The sequence below is a fragment of the Mastigoproctus giganteus genome, chromosome 8, assembly GCF_048544385.1.
Source record: "Mastigoproctus giganteus isolate SK-2022 chromosome 8, ASM4854438v1, whole genome shotgun sequence".
Taxonomy (NCBI): Eukaryota; Metazoa; Arthropoda; class Arachnida; order Uropygi; family Thelyphonidae; genus Mastigoproctus; species Mastigoproctus giganteus.
In genome coordinates, this window is record NC_143582.1 from 195,728,233 (window position 1) to 195,746,181 (window position 17,949).

At 38.2% G+C, this 17,949-nt stretch overlaps 1 protein-coding gene across 1 annotated transcript in view; it reads right to left on the minus strand.

Moving 5' to 3' along the window:
• The window catches only part of LOC150082141 (uncharacterized), a 35,858-nt gene extending 18,184 nt beyond the window's left edge, over nucleotides 1–17,674 (minus strand). Inside the window, exon 1 of the mRNA XM_090380006.1 lies at nucleotides 17,454–17,674. The gene's annotated coding sequence lies outside the window, so the exon portion shown is untranslated. The remainder of the gene's footprint in view (nucleotides 1–17,453) is intronic.
• Nucleotides 17,675–17,949: the final 275 nt, after the last annotated feature.

The window sequence follows — 17,949 nt, forward strand, 5'->3', positions numbered from 1 at the left end:
TGGAAAATATTTTCGCATTTTTTTTTATTCGGGGTGGTGCAAAACCGAGGCAACTCATTGCGAAGAGCCTATACAGGTTGAGACGAACAATCAGTCCATAGTTAGTGTTTAAAATAAAATCTCGGTGCATATAGTGGACATGGTCAGTGCTTGACCACTCTGCTATGTCCGGCCATTTTTCAGCCAGGAAATAAGGTAAAGTTTACCGATAGCATTAATCCTGAGGTAGTGTACCTACACTGCTTGACAAAATTAAAAGAACAATGTTTTTCTTGAATATTTTATTATGAACAGTGTCACCGAAGGCAAATATTTGATATAATAGAAATCCTGGCAGGAAAATTCCGAGTATCCAATAGAAATCGATCTACCACCTTATAGAGTCGCACATTATGCAAATTAGATTATTCTTTAAATTAGAGATTCTTTAAGATGATGAGCCGTTGAACGACTTGAAGCCGGGCAGTTGCAGACGGTGATGGCACATTGGCTTAATGTGTCACGTAGTTCGTCTTGGCATTATGGAAGCAGTTTCAGGAGACAGGAACCATTACAAGAAGAGCTGCCCACGGTTGCCCGAGGGCTACGTCAACCAGAACAGACTGCTATCTGGAGCTAATAGCAAGAGGGAACCCTACAACATCTTGTCATCAAATGTCTCTTGAGATTTCTGCATAGGTGAAAACATTTCCAAACGGACTGTGTTAAGAAGGTTCAATTCAAGTGGACTTTTCGCAAGGAATCCAGTGGTTTGCATCCGATTAAGTCTTTTCGGCGTATAGGGGAAACCCTGAAGGCCGCAACAAAGTACAAATAAATAAATCCCATGAAGTGTAAACCACAGCAGAGCTCGTCGAAACTGGTGCCATGAACACGCGACTTGAAGCCCTAACAAATGGAGCACAGTTCTGTTCGCTGATGAGTCCCATTTTAGCCTACAAACAGATTCTAAATGTTATTTCATCTGGAGACAGCGAGGAATACAGTACCATCCCTCCAACATCAGGAGGGTGGAGATGTGTTCTCATGTGGGGCGGAATAATGATCAACGGCCGCACCCCTCTTCATATTTTTGATAGGGGTACCTATCAAACTGTACAGAGGTACCGAGAACAGATCCTCGAACCCTGCGTGCGACATTTTAGGGATGCGGTTGGTCCAGATTTTCTTTTCATGCACAACAACGCCACTGCACACAGAGCTCAAGCGATGGAGGAATATCTTTAAACTGAAGATATCCAACGACTGCTGTGGCCACCACGATCATCAGACTTAAATCCGATCGAACATGTGTGAGATGCCCTCGGGCATTGCATTGCACGCTCATAGCCACTCATTGGTCACTTGATGAGTTAAGGTCTGCGCTGCAGAATGGGAATTGTTGCCACAGAATCTTAAAAATACCCTTATATCGAGCATGGTTCACCCCTGTCATGCCTGTTTAGCTTGGAGGGGATTTTAAGCCAATGTTAAAAAATAAATGTTTCTTTTAGCGAACTTTTGATACTTGGAAATAGAAATGAGTCAGATGGAGCCATATCGGAAGAGTAGGGAGTATATTCAATATTCCTTACTTTCTCGATATAGCTCCAACTGACTTTTTTTCTATATAAGGGCTTTGTAGGAAGTCCACCAGCGTTTATAGCACTAAGATTGATATCAATAAAAGTTTCAAAAATGCCTTCAGTCATCTTTGTAGAAGAGAATGGCTTCATGTAGATTTGCTCCAGGGGGTTACTCAGAAGGAGTCAAAAGCAAATAATTGCTAAGTTCAAACTTAACTTAAAAAGACTTCACATAGCAGTTTATACAGATTTAAAGAGATCGATGGTGAAGTCTACACTTTAATTTTACAGATAATTCGTGACTGTCGAGAATTGTTAACATAAACGTAATCTTCAACATCCGGCTTTGTCTAAATCCAATGAACCTAATGGTGAAGGTTGGCGAGAGTTTTCTAACAGAGCAAAGAAGATGAATCCAGCAAGAGTTTCTTTATTATTTAGAAGTGTCAAAGTGAACTGCTTGAGTTAAACATTTCGCGTACACTTCCCAGTAGGGCGTTAAGTTAACTCCACTGCTGCTTGTCAGAACAAAAACGAAATGTCGAAAGCGCATGAATAACTTAAGTTCTCTCAAGTTGTTCGGGGATTCTGTCTGCAGTTTTAATTATGCATATAAGGGAAGGATGGGGGGCTTCAGCGGTGGAAAAAAACTTTAAAAGATGTTAATCTGAACTGGTTTCAGGAAGTGAAGGAAGCAAGGGAAGACAGAAACTTGGAATATTAAATTCCTAGTTTATATAGGTGGAAATAAATGCTTGCATAATGATAGAAGTACTCTGGTTTGACTTTTTCTTTCTGTCTTTCTTTTCTCTCTGGCTTTCACCAGAATAGTTATTGCTGTGAGAAAAATACTTCAGGAAATAATAGTGGGAAAATGCTTTTTTATAACTTTTATGTTTAAAAAATAATGCATTATCACTTATTATTAATAAATGTTGGGCATTTCTTTTCTACATTAATATAAGAAGATAATACTAATTAAACATGCAAATATTCCTTAAATAATGATCGATCTGGAAGTGATGTTTAAAAGCAGTTCAATGCCAGAGCAATCTTTACAAACGCAAGTTCATTGTGCTGTGAGAATTATTAAGCCCATTGTATCAAGGCAGTTTAAATATTGCTGGCCACAAAAAAGAAGGAAAAATAAGATAAAAGGAGAATATATTCCTGCAAAAATTCCTCTGTCATATAGCTTTTGTTATCTCTTAATCAGAAACTTCGTAACTTAACGCGAACCGCTCTTTCAAATAATAGCTGTGTGTCTGGTCATACAGCGCCTGTGTGAGCTGGTAACTAGTTTTACGTCACTTTAGAACAACTGAGAGCAAAGTGAAAGAGAGCCACACACACACACGCAGAGATTGAAAATGCTCAGTGATACAGCTGATAAAATGTTTCCTGTGGTTAATAAATTATAGTATGATTGAATTTTTCCACAGTACATTATTAAAATCAAAATATAAATTGATAAAGACTGCACATAACTTCTTATAATTATTGCTTAAGAGGAATAGGTAATGTAATTAATTAATTAAAATAACGAACTCGATGCCACCTTCCCTCCTGTCATTGATCTATTTATTTACTGTAATTATCCAATCACTTCTAAAAATTTAGATAAACTTTCAACCTGAACCAAAGTAGGTGGACGATTCCTCCAACAGTCAATCCCTTTTTGACTAGAGGAAAGGTTTTCAGACATCGAGTCCAGTTATCTCTCTCTCAATTTAAATGTATTCCCCCTGTGCATGGCACGTGATTATGTGCGAAAATTGCCTCGGCTTTTAGTTTGCGAAAACCTTTCAAGAGTTCAAACATCTCGATCAGGTGACCCTGCAGCTGTTTGATTTCTAAACACTGTACAACTAAACTAGTCTCGTCGCTCTTCTCTGTGCCCTTTCCAGCAAGCCCACATCTTTCCTAAAGTTGGATCTCTAAGCCTGTATTCAAGAAATATTCATTTTCTGGTGTTATATCTCAACTGTCATTTCTCAGCCAATCTAGATAATTTATCTAAATCTTTTTGAAGTTATATATTCCTGATTATTGTCATTAACTACCTTACCCACCCCTGGTAACTTCAGCAAACGTGGACATTAAATTTGAAATAGTCACATCATTAAGTATTATTAATGAATATCAGGAACAGTAATGGGCCAAGAGCTAAACCCTGTGGGACTCCATTCATAACGTTAGTCCAGGAAGAACAGTGGTCATTAACTACTCCATCTCCTAGTACTTAACTATCATCTTTATCTATAGTAGTAACTTGTGCTTAATGCCCATTACTCCAGTTTATACAACAATCGTTTACCTGTATCAAAAAATGAAATCAAAATAAATGATGTAAGCCATATTAATCATGGTTGTATATACAGTACATATCAAAGTTGTATAGTAATGAAATATTTAATGGCTCAAATAATAGTTTATACACTGAGTGGTGTCTCTCTTTAAGAATCAGTATTCGCTTAATTATTTAAAATTAGGATAATTATTAATGCTATTAACAATTTATTTATTATATCCCATTATATTTTATAAGCAAACATCACGTAAACAGAATTTCGTTCTTTGTATTTTGGCAGATAATCTCTCTGATGTCTCCTATATTTACACTTCTAAACAATAATAGGAGACTTCGCCTAAGGTATATAAAGTTTATTTTTATTGAAAGGTATTGTTTTCAAAACTTAATAAAATTATTTTTATAAAAAACGTTTTAGACTTTTAAGATAATTAAAATTTAAAAGGTATTATTTAAAAATTTTAGAGCGTTTGTTAATAAATGCAAATATATTTAGATACCTTTTTTTAATACCATTTAATACCATTCGAAACTATTAATTGTGGAGTGTTAAGTTTTTTGGTCTTTTTGTCAGCCACATCAAGAATACATAAAGGCTGTTCCATGAGCGAAGTTGGTAACTACAGGCCGATAAGTCTAAGTTCGATGGTAGGGAAAATCATGGAGGCATTCATTTAGCATTCTGAAGGACGCATAACACAGTTTTGTTAAGAATAAAATCACATTTAACTGAGCTGGTTTGCTAATTTGACAATTACTAAAGATGCAGGAAATATTTTACTTGGATTTATACACCAAGTGTATAAATGGCTGAATACCTCACGAGGGGTTACTTTACATGCTGGAATCGCAGGAAAAATCCTTAGATGGATTGTAGGATGACTGCAGCTTAATGGTTACTTTTCGGAGTGGGACAATGTTAAAAGTGAGGTCCCATTCCAAGGATCGGTTTTGGGACTACTATTGTTTTTGATTTTTTCAAATGGCGCTAAAGAAAGGATAAAGGGTATGACACCAAAACTGGCACATCATTTGCCACGAAATTTTCCGTGTAGTGTAGACAGGCAGCAAAGTAGGGGGCCCATGGTGTCTTAACAATGATTTGTCGTCCCTTTTCTTGTGGGGATAGGTATGTCATAATCCCAGTATACAAGGATTAATCCCTAATCCGATTCAAAAATTAAATTTTTAGCCTCCTAGTCAGCGCAATGGATACGCCGATACAACCCTTAACTCTGATTTATCCTCCCATGCGACCAGTCTAAAATGTGCAGACACACGATATTCAGACTCCTCAAGGCCTTAAACACACAGCGCTGACTCTTACGCAATTTAGCCAAATAAAACACAGGTCCACAGTTTTGCAAAAGCTGACTTTTGCACAATGATTTAGTCTGTGTATACTCTCGAAAGAAAAGGAACAGGAACTGAAATCCAATGTTTCCTGGGGAATTTAACAACCAGAAAAGTGTTTTGCTCAGCAACGGAATACTCTCTGGTGGAAAAACAAGTGCTCTTCACACCAAACTCGGCATGCGTTCTATTACCTGACACCTTATTATTTCGCGGAAACAAGAGAACGCTCGATTTGTCATTTTCTGCGATCGGCAAGTAATGGAGCAAATGTCCCCGTAATACGAGAAACACCCCGACAGGATCAATAAGCAACACTCTACTTTTTCGACCTACAGCAAACATTAATCATCCAAAAGATCTCGCGTGAGCGCGTGCATTCAGCGCTCTCTCTTTATCCCGGTAACTCGCGTTCAAACTTGTATCGTTCCTAGGGTCGCTCTTGATGCGTTCTTTGTCCGGGGCTGTCTTCTTAAAGAAGGTGCTGTCGAGAAACGTTTAAAAGAGAGCACTCTTGAATGGAATATGAAGTGGAGCAGGAACAGGAGAGATGTATTATTATTATTATGGGACATCTATTATTCGTTGACTGATATAACGGTCCCATAGGGGGGTTATTGTAACCCTATCTGCGTTGCATAACGGTTATAGGACCCCATCGATGTGGGGGGGTAACAACATCTATCATGAAGATCATGAATAACGCATTAATCGTAGGAGACCCGACTCCTCGCTTAAGCAGCAGACCTTTTAATAAAAATATCGTCACTGATCCGCATGATTTTGTTTTAGTGCTCATAAATCATGCGTATTTGAGCACAGAATTGGAAAGCTGCTGTCATTTTAATTGACAGGAATCTCATGGTACAAGTGAACTTCACTCATGAGCCAAAACATGATATCCCTGAAAACACTGATCTGTGCAGCATATACAGTGATGGCACGGGTAATGCCTTGTAATTTCGTCAACGAAGCCCGTGCAATGGGGAAAGGGAAGGACATGATGGAGTATTTCCCAGTATTGCAGCTCCGGGGATTTCCCCCAATTCCTGTGAAGTAACTTTGTGACGCAATATAGTTTTGGTCGTATTCTGTTGTTCTTCTGGCCTTGGGGCTCTTTGAGAACCAAGATCTGCCTTCCATTGCCCCTCCACAACCACGAGGAGATGGGCCAGGAAGCAGGGTTCTGGGACGAACTGTAGCGTCACCTAAGCCTGCCATGGAGGGCCTCTAAAAAAAGGTTTTTATTAGAAGGTAGTGCAGTGGAGACAGTTAAAGTTGAGATAAGGCAAAAGATGAGATGAGAGCAAGAAGTTCACCAGGAATTTGAAGTTAAGGGGAAGAGGGGGGGAATCCTTAGAGGCAATCCCCCAGCGGTTAGAGAGCGCTCCGAGACAACAGACAGCTCGCGATCCTTCAATTAACAGCAGACAAGTTAGAGATAATACAAGAAACAGCACCGTATTTAACAGTCAGTGGCTTGAACCCCGGTCACTCAAGGCACGTGTGCATATGTACTCTTGCTTGTTTGTTCATACGCCCATTTTCACAGATCATCATCAACAACTCATGCAGTGGAGCACTGTTCTTGGACAGTGGGTGACTGGAAAAGAGTCTCCTGGTCCAATGAATCAACGTTTCAGCACCATCATGTCAATGGACCGGTGCATATTTGACTGCGAGCAGGTGAACAGCTGTAAGCAGACAGTGGATATTTTCATGAACATCATGGGTCTCCTCATCCTCCACTGCTCAATTGTTTTGGCTCATGAGTGTATATATTTATTACGTCACAACGAGCATGCGTATAACATTTATTTTAAATATAAATTTTGCATTGTTTATTAATGCCAATTTAGGAGTTATTTTACGGAACTGGAACTAGTTACAACTGGAACTTATTCTAACCAGTTCCAGTTCTATATTGGAACTAGTTCAGTATTAAACTAGTTCCAGGGATTAAAAAACAAAACAAAAAACACTTCTTTAGTTTTCTCTAACCAGGTGCGACCGGGAAAGAGTTTTAGCGAATAAAGTTGTCCAGGATTGAGTGAGAAACGACAAATTAATGGACATCGACCACTGAAGTCAATCGATGGGCAGCTAAGCCTTTTGTTTGGAAGATAATTAACGCGACTCAGTTACGTCTAAAAATCAATTATTTTACCGATTGCGGAAACTACGAAAATCTATTAGTGCTGAGTCGCTTAGTTCCTGAACACTGTAGATAAAACACCTGTTAGGAGAAAGAGGCGAAGTTACTATCTCTAGGGATTTGTTCAGTTAATGATGGATTCAGTTAACACTCAAAATGTTTCAGCTTAATCACATTGTTTTGGTGTAGAACTCTCTTCGAACACCTCAGAAATTTAAATAATTCCATTGTATCCGTTACCTTTTAGACAGGGGTTTTATTTATCGCGGGCATTTGTATCCACACCTTCTTTGCAAATACCATCTTGTTTAACGAAGTTAGAGAAAGAATGGATTGGAGTAAATCAGTTGGCCAGCACAAGCGCCATCTGGTATGACCTTTAGAAAGTACGCTGAACTCTGAATGTTTATTTAGCGAAAAATACCTAATTTATGATATTGTGTTTACTTATTGCAAAAACTTGGAGTTACCTAGTTACTGATAACTTTTGTCTATCCAATCTTCTACTTTCGTGACAAAGTATGGGTGACGTGTGAAATATAGCAATACCACTGCATTCTCTAGTGGTTTGCGCAAACAAAACACTGAAAACATTAAAGTAGTTTTGCCTTAAATGCTGAGGAATATATTCTGTATACTTTCCATTTCGTTTTGATATTTTCGTTTTTCTTGAAAATTAAAGTATTTATTGAAATTTGATCTAAAAATTATTATAAAAACACGAAAAGATATACGAACAATTTGATTTGACCATCAATTACTGCTCATTTGCGTCATTTACTGCTCATCTGCATCATTTACTGCCCACCTGCATCATTTACTGCTCATCTGTATCATTTACTGCTCATCTTCATTATTTACTGCTCATCTGCATCATTTACTGCCATCTTCATTATTTACTGCTCATTTACTGCTATCTTCATTATTTACTGCTCATTTACTGCTCATCTGCATCATTTACTGCCATCTTCATTATTTACTGCTCATTTACTGCTATCTTCATTATTTACTGCTCATTTACTGCTCATCTGCATCATTTACTGCTCATCTTCATTATTTACTGCTCATTTACTGCTCATCTACATCATTTACTGCTCATCTGCATCATTTCACTGCTCTAACTTCAAACTCACATTATAAAACCAAAATAAAAATTTATTCCGCATACATTGAGTGACTACTTTATTAGCTGCACCTAATCGATAGCTAGTAGGTTATGTATTGCTACGTGCTTAATACTGCTTAATTCGAATGCTGAGAGCAAGAATACGTACCCCATTCGTAAAAATAAAATAAATAATTGTTCTATCACGTGAACAAACAAGGCGCTATGACTCTAATAACAAAATCACTAATAAGTTTTTCATTATTATTTAAACATAAAATATATAAAATTAAAAAGATGTTTAGATATATTTTTATTTAATAATTAAAATATTAAGAAAAGAAAAATGAAATAAAAAACTTTTTTTTTGCAAAGTTTTTTAATAAATACCAGGGGGCTTCGCCCCCTGCTCGCTTCTGTTGATAAAATAAAATAAAATAAAATACTTACAGAAGCTTTCGACACTGTGTGCCTCTTCCTCAGCTATGAGTACATAAATACGTTACATATGGAAATCAAGGTACTGCGTGGTCATGCTAGATAAACAAAGCGCGTGCATGAGGTTTATCTAGGATGACCACGCTTAAACAGAAGCTTGTTTTACCACAGTAAAACAAACTGTTATGTAGTACTACGTAACCTGCATCCCTCTTCTCCCATTGGCTGAATAATATCACTAGGAGGAAGATTATTCTAATTTATAGAGAGAGATTATGATTTAAAAATATGCGAGGGGCGTTCAATAAGTTATCTATACTTCATATAGTTATATTTCAATGATTCATGATTTATCATGTTCATACATATCTCAACTTGAATTATACTAATTTTGATCCCACTGTGTTTTTAGGTTGTGCTACTGTAACAGAAAGAAGGAAGACATCTGTATCAAATTATGGTTGAAATTGGAGCATCGTTGAATCATCAAGTTTCTGACCAAAGAAGGAAATGGCACAAAGGCCATACATGAAGGATGTTGGCTGTGTATGACTACAGTGCACCTTCAAAGTAACAGGTGACATTCTGGTCAAAACAATTCAAGTAGGGCAGAGAGTCCATCGGAGATGATCCACGTCCAGAAAGGCCTGTGACAGCGACCACTCCCGAAATGTGCCAAGCAGTGAAAAACCCTCGTGTTGAATGACAGAAGTTTAAAGGTGTTCTTAATGTCTAGGGAATGTGACATATCTGAGGGAACAGTTATAACCATCCTCTATGAACATTTGGGGATGATTAAGATCAGCCCAAGGTGGTCCCCAGATTTCTGACTCCTGTGCAGATGCAATTCAGAGTACGGTATTGCGAGGAGAATTTCGATCTTTATGGAAGGTATCCTGAAACTTTCATCTTCAGTATTATTACGGGTGATGAAACGTGGGTTCATCACTGGGATACTCAGACCAAGAAAGAATCAATGCAATGGAAACACAAGAGTTCTCTACCGAAAAAATTTCGGACACAACCTTCAGCTGGCAAGATTATGGACACCATTTTTTTGGGATGCTGAGAGAATTTTGTACATGCACTACTTGTAACACAAGCAGGGGTCATAAGTATTCCTCCTGTACAACCTAAGGGAAGTCATAAAGGAAAAACCGTGGAAAACTTTCCAGAGGTGTGCTGCTTCTTCAGGACAACGCACCAATGCGAACAACTGACTTTATAGAACTTATCCATCCACCTTACATCTGGATGTATCCCCCAATGACTATTTCCTGTTTTTACACCTCAAGAAAAACGTACACGGACGTCGCTTTGCTGATGATAATGAACTGAATTGTGCGTTCTTTGATGGACAGGACAAAGAATTTGATTTGTCTGGTATTTCCTCATTGCCAACAAAATGTAACAAATCTATTGAAGTTCAGAGGAGTTACACTAAAAATAAAAAACAGGTTTTTGCTTCTATCTCATTTTCTTTGTAGGTAGGTAGATGATTTATTGAATGTCCCTCGAAACAACTATATTTTTAGTGTTATATTTACCAAATTTTTAGGAACAATAGAAAATGAATCATCCGATGTTGGTTGGTTGGTTGTTGTGTTTCTAGCATAGAAACTTAAACTATTATGTGTTCAGGGGTTCATTTGCCTATTTTGAGGGTTTAAAAAGCCTCAATAACTCACTGGAAAAAAATCCTTTCCCCCTCCACCAGTGATCGACTAACAACAACCTTATTTGAAGAAGACTTCATTCTGGACGATGGAATAAGATTCGGTAGAACGATTTAAGTTTTTCTATAATTCGATAGATAAATTTTATGGTGATACTCCAATGTCTGCGAAAAAGTCACATGTTCACAAACCTCGGTATCTTTAGATGCCTTATATGGAACTTACTACTGTTCACCAACTCCATTGTGACACTAATGGCCACCAACATTTTGCTTTCAGTTACCATCGAAACGCTGCAAAAGTTACTATGGCAACAGAAACGGATATTATCACAATGTTTCCTAACTGGAAATGGCCATTTCGATTTGAATTCTACGTATATTAACCACAAGAGGCAATATTTAGTACGCAAATATATGAATCCGATTTAAAAGAAGACTATTGTCGAATGAATAAACTAGTTAAGAGCTAGTGGTCGATACAATTTGTTTAATGCAAAGCAAATAAACTTTCATCGCTTCCTGAATACATTTATTTCTCCAGATGTTTGCAGATCTGTGCGAGGGATGAAAGCAGAATTGACTTGGGTCTGTAAAGTGGGTTAAATGACCATTAGTGGTAATCATTTTCACTTACGTATGACTACCAACGATCAGCAACGTTACCAGGTGTGTATTCAACTATAAATATCGCTTTGCTATTTGGTTTCACAGTAATAATGGTCACGCTCCACTAGGAAGTGAGGGCCCATTCATAATAATACCACAATCTATATAGGAATTATCTCACCAAAGGACAGAGCTTTTGGGAAGGTCCAAGTTGTCCACAGCATTCAGTAGATGAAAGGCAAATATTTCCAGTTCGTGTCTATTATATTAATGTCATATGCGTGCGTGTGTGGGTTATCTAAATATAGAATGCCAACAAGTTCTCCCAAAATTAATCTTTCCCTCTTCCCCCCCTTGTTTATTTATCTTTATCATGAATAAGACTAATACATTGACCGGAAACGCCCATAAATGGTGGATTGATAAATGTATTTTTAGTCTTAACTGCTATTTTTATTCCACTTGGGTCCTTCTAATGTCCTTCGAGTTTTTTATAGAATACCTATAAATAGGAGGGTCTTAAGGGACATTTTACAAACAGGGATTTGTTTAAGCACCAGAAAAATTACTGTTTTAACAAAATAGTCATTCTCGTGGCCCATTAACCACTCATTCAATTTTGAATGAGTGGTTAATGCGCTTGGGATTGTGAACTGCTATCTGGAGGAAAATACCACTTTCTGGATGAAGTCGCTAGAAGACAAGCCGATGATAATTAAGCCAGAATTGTTGGGTCTTTCCTACTGGGGATTAAAACTTTGTCACGTTGTTAACTAGCCAGACAAAAACTCCTCTCTAGTGATTACTTGAATCTACAGAAATAGTAGGAGGGTCATCAAGAAGACGATCACCGTGTGGAGACCAGCAACAGGTGTGTCTTTCTCCACGCAAGGCAATTTGGCCAACATCAGCTAAATTGAGAAAGGCAATTTAGGGACTTAATTAGATCTCTGCCGCTACATAAACTTTAGGGGCGCTCCTACGTAACAAAACAATGAAATCATTACTGCAAGGAGCAAGCTGACTTTTTGAAGATAGCGAAATTGGCTAGGAGAACATGTATGTATAGTATGTACCGAAATAAAGTGTCCAGATAGTACCGCTGCTTTTGGGTATGCTTTGCGATATTTGAAAACTTTTTGTACAATCAGGGCGTAGCCTCCTTTTTGTATATAGCAACAGCGCACTGGATTTGCTACTTATTGAATCGATCTCATTGTGGCGGACCTTCACCACGAGCTGCTTCAGTATTGTACTAATATAATAAATAAACTCTCATACTGAAAGTTTAACCTTGGAAACTTAAATAAATGCTCAAAAAGTATGAGTTTAAAGAAAGTTAAACATGATAACTAAATTGATGATGAACTTGCTGGATCTTCAATGTCATGGTGGTACTCTGTCTTTGCGCCTCTCTAGGACGTTTGGCATTCTTTCTATGAATCAAATACTGTACAATTTCCACCATCATTCTGGATAAATCTTGTGGATTTGAAGGTGGGATGATTGGAAAGTTTTATATTGGTGGCATTATTGAGATTCATTTTTAGCAGTATCGTTGTAGAGACAACGTAAAATCACGGACACTTTCAGTGTCGTATGACTGGTCAATAACTGCACTTCGTATTGAAGCAAAAGACAATGAGTCTACGCAGTTGTACGGGTCACCATATGCTTCTCGTGTCTGAGTGGAAGACATCTATTTTAGTGGCTGTGACCATGGCTATGTTCCCTCAAATCCCGACTCCAACAAGAGAGTCCACCTGACTTGCAGACACCGCCATCTGTGGAGTCAAGACTAATAGGCCGATATTATGTTGTTTTTACACAGTATTTTCAAACAAATATGATATTTTAGTATTAGTAATAGCCATATGGTGCAAGGAAGCCTAAGGCTTTTGCTCCACAAGCAAAAAAAACAAAAAACAAATAAATAAATAATAATAAAATAAAAGGAAATAGACAACCTATGCGTTTCCCTCATCCCGTAGTTCAACTAGTTGACCTTTGAGGGAAATTAAAAGAAAGAAAGGTCAACTATCCAGTTGACCTTTGAATTTCCACAAACTGTCAGCCTCACCCACCATTCTAGGTAACTTATTCCAGTAATTTATAACTCGCTGGCCAAAATAAAACTTCTTGCAATCCAGTTTAAACAACAATCCCCGGAACTTTAAATTATGGCCCATTGTTCTAGAATCATTTATAACCGTGAAATTTTCGTCCTCATTCATTTTACTTATGCCTCTCTGAGCCTTAAACACCTCAATCAAGGTCATCAGAGCTTTCAAGCTCTGCAAGCCACATATTCGAAGTCTTTCCTCATATGGACGCCCTTTTGCCAATCTCACCAGGCGAGTTACCCATCTTTGGACCCTTTCAAAAAGCACAATGTCTTTCTTTAGATGGTGTCTCCGTACCTGAATACAGTGTTCCAAGTGTGGTCTAACAAAAGCCTTGTATAATGGGATTATGACGACCTTATCTCTACTAGCAAATGTTCAATAGATCATCGATAGGACACCATGAGCCTTCCTTGCAACCTGTCTACAGTGCTCGGAGTACAACATACTTGACGGCCGTATTGTAGCACCCAAGTCCCTTTCTTCCACTATTGACCTTAATTCAGCTCCACCAAGTTTGTGAGTTACTTTAGGTTACTGTTCCTCCGGTGTAATACCTTACACTTTGCTGGATTAAAGCATAGCTGCCAATTTTTTGGCCATCCTTGAAATCTCTCTTGGTCACTCTGAAGAATCTCTGCTCAGGGGTGATCATTAACTACTCTACCAATCTTTGCATCATCTGCAAATTTAGACATCACGCCCTCTATCCGTTCATCGATGTCATTTAAGAAAATGGAAAACACCAGTGGTCCCTATATTGATCCTTCGGGAATCCTACTTCTTACATTAATCCAATCTGATAGTATAAACCAGAGCTGTGATGCTCAATACGTTCTACGTTAATGTCAATATTTGTAGAAGAATAAGAGAAATTTACCTCAATATGATAAGTATAACACTTATGATATTCGTTTTAATTTCTGGAGAGTAGCATATGGAAGTGTTCAACGTAGCATATTGAGGTAAAATTCTCTTGTTATTCTTCTACAAATATTCATCAATCTGAAGAATAACCCTCTGCCTCCTGCCCTCAAGCCATCCCGTATCCATCTAAGGATTTTCCCTGTGATTCCAGCCTGTTCCAGCTTATAAAGTACCTGCCCATGTGGGACTGAGTCAAATGCTTTGCTGAAATCTAAATAATGTCGAAATTATTCCCCGAATCCAGCTCATGAGTGACCAAAATAGCTAACCATGCTGTGTGTCTTCAGAATGCCATTTCTATCTAAATTATCCTGAATTCCACCCTTGATCATTGCCTCCATGATTTTACCTACGACTGAAGTTAGACTGACCGGTCGTAATTCCCCACTTCACTCTTAGAACCGCCTTTATGTATTTGAGATACATTGGCACTTTTCCAATCCAACGGAATCACTCCCGAGTCCAGTGATGCTCTCATAATTTGCTTCGTGGTTCAATGCACCCACTTGCCGCCTTCCTTAAAATGATAGGCTATTTGCCATCGATGCCAGTCGCCCACCCTGTAGGCTCGAAAGATTTTTCATTAAATAATCATGCGAAATTTCAATATCGTTAATTGCATATTTTTCAACTTCACTCCCAGAATTTCTCATTGACATTTTCCTCCCATATGTCTTAAACAACCTTCATTTGATTTTCCCATGTTGGTTTGGTTGTTTGGGATTGCTGGTATTTTTTGCGGGATTTAAAATGATTATTTTGGAACCAAGACCATGCAACTTCTTCTCTAGACCAACTAACATGGCCATGGTGCGAAAAGCCTATAAAAACTTCTTCCCTATTCACAACAGTGGTAACCACTGTGATGGGCAATTTGCCTTTGTGCAAGACATATAACAGGAGATTTTAAAACGCTGTTGTTGACTTAATCAAGGGACAATTCTATAAGCGTTCACTTAGAAGATCGTAAACCTGTAACGCGTGCGTGTAGTACAGTGCTGCATCCCTGGTCAAACAAAATCCACAAGTTCTGGACTGTAACATCTTTAATTAATCAAGATTGATTAAGACGGTCTTGCTTTTTTGTACTTTGGAGAAGACCCACTGAGAGAACTGGGCCTCTATTTCCTGGTCATAGTCACCCACGATGGTCACCAGTAATGATGGAGAAAACAAAGTGCGGGTCAGCAGCAACTGAAGATCCTTACATGCAAGAACTCGCCGCTCTCTGTGATCATCAGTGAGGATGCAAGGCACAAACTTGCATCATCACTGATGATCACAAAACACATCGTATTCCCAAATTTTGTGCAAAAATTGGCTGACAAGTCCCATAAGAAATATCAATTTCAACAGCAACTCCGCGGTAGTTCAATGTCAATCACTGGTGATCAAATCACGAGTGATTGAATCATTGGATTTTGAAGTTGATGGTCAGCCAGAGTGAAGACCGTCTTCGACGGATCTTCGCACTGGATTCAATTTCCAGATACAAAGTTAGTCCCCACCCGATCCCAACTCTTTGATCACCAAAGAGTTTTGGTGATCAAAGAGTTGTTTTGTGTACAAAAATTTAGTGGGTACTCATGATATGTCGAATGATGGAAGCAATACTATAACGCTTCTTCTTTGTCTCAATACATAAGTAGTGCAGTACCAAGGCAGCTCGTTGTAAAAGTAAAAACTGCTCTGTAAGAGATATAGTCATTTAAAATAGCCAATGTCTTATTATAATATAAAGATTTATGATAGTATTTCAAATGAATAATACTTACCTAACTCAATATTTGAAGTCGTGCAATCATGAGTTCGACTCTTTCGAGAATGGAGACCATCTAATGTTAAAGGTCTGTGCCATTATAGGAAAAAACTATTCGATTGAAGTAAGATTTAAGTTTTGTGAACACGTTATTTTAATTAAAGAAACGGCAATTCTACATCTTATGTTAAAAAAGTTGTGCAAGCCCAAAGCAACTCGAGATAAAGGTAGCCAGTACTTCCCACGCGAAATCTATACCATTTCATAGAAGAAAAACAAAATCAAGATTTTATTACCCAAAAAGAACTTGAGTGTGATATTCATTACCGGATACCAAGGTTGGTCTATGTAATTTCCATCTAGATTGAAACCTCAGATCTCAGATTCCAGTGTACCATCAACCCCTTAATGGTACACTGGACTTCGTCTAGATTAAAAGCGCAGATTTCTTCAGATGTTAAATCTTAAAGCGTTCGGTTGTTTGATTTACTCCAAGGAAACTAAGACCAAGAAGGATCATATTGTGTCTGTAAACTGCGTTTGTTCCATTGTTGGATTGCCCAATTTTTGGTTTTACAATCTGTACTTTCCGAGAAGAAAAACCATGCACCTCTGGCGCTAAAAACATTGACTGCATCACGGTCTCAAAGAGTCTACACATCTAGAAGTAACCGTTGTATAAAATGTCAGCTTTCAAGTCACCTGTGGAAGAAGTCTGGACTGTACTTTAGCTGATTTCAAGTTTTTCATCCCATAAAAAATTCAAAATTAATTACTAGATAAAAATTAAAAACAACCAACGTCTGGAAATTTACGCCCCAATTTCAAAATGGCTAGTATTACACGATTTCTAACCTTAGCTCTTAATGGACGAAATATTTACCAATCTTTGGGATAGACTAGCTGGACGTTGCCATCAATACGTATATAGATAATATAATCTACTTTTAAGAGCCATTCTGTTTCAACCCATTCTGTACATTACTTAGTAGTAAATTAGTTTTGTGGAACTTTAGTTTGGCACATACTGTATTTAAAAAAAATAAACGGGTTGACAGAATATTTGAGAGGTGCAGATGGGAAATTTTCTTAACGGACAGCACTCCAACCTTGTATTGACATTCTGGAGAGAACTTGGTGGATAAAAACTCTTTAGTGGTAAAGAAAGTAGGAGAGACCTGATCCATCAACTTCATTGTGCAAATTGTGCACACGATTAATTTTAATTATAATTTAAAGGCTTCTGGTCGATCACAATTAACTCAAATCGATCAGAACTCTTGTAAAGTACTTTTACAACTTTCTGAACTTGAAGAGTTTCAGAACTTTTGCCGAGTACGTGTAGCTGCCATCCCATTCGTAATAAACCAAGCAACGATATAAACTTAATTAATTATAACTATAAATAGTTAAGAAAACTAATTATGTCTAACCTGAGGTGCCTATTCCAACTGTTGCTGAGTTTGAGGTTTTTTAGCTTCGCAGACGATCTTCGTCAGACGATCGCTTTAATATCAGACGACTTTTTTTTTTTCCCCTGCAGACGGACCGGGATGGGTAGGACGCTTTGACCAGAAGCGATGATGACTGCGCTGTGACGGGCCACCCACTCTTTCGTGGTCTTTTATGCGTGTTGCAAACCGCAGCGACCAGCGAATGCTCCGCATGTCATGAACGGCACGGCGAATGGTCCCTTGATTCGATTGGAGGAGGACACGGATTACGCAGAGCGAGTCAGAGAGAAACACATCAGGTATGGCGCGAAGTGACGTGTGGGGGGGAGAGGGAGGAGAGGGGGGATAAACAGCAACGTGACTGCTTAAGGAGGACTACTGGATTGATGTACTTACGGGCGACGTACGGCTGATACTGGCGGGGTTTTAAAGTTTCCAGCGTCTGATGTCTCTTGGGTGCGCAAATGGCTCGGTT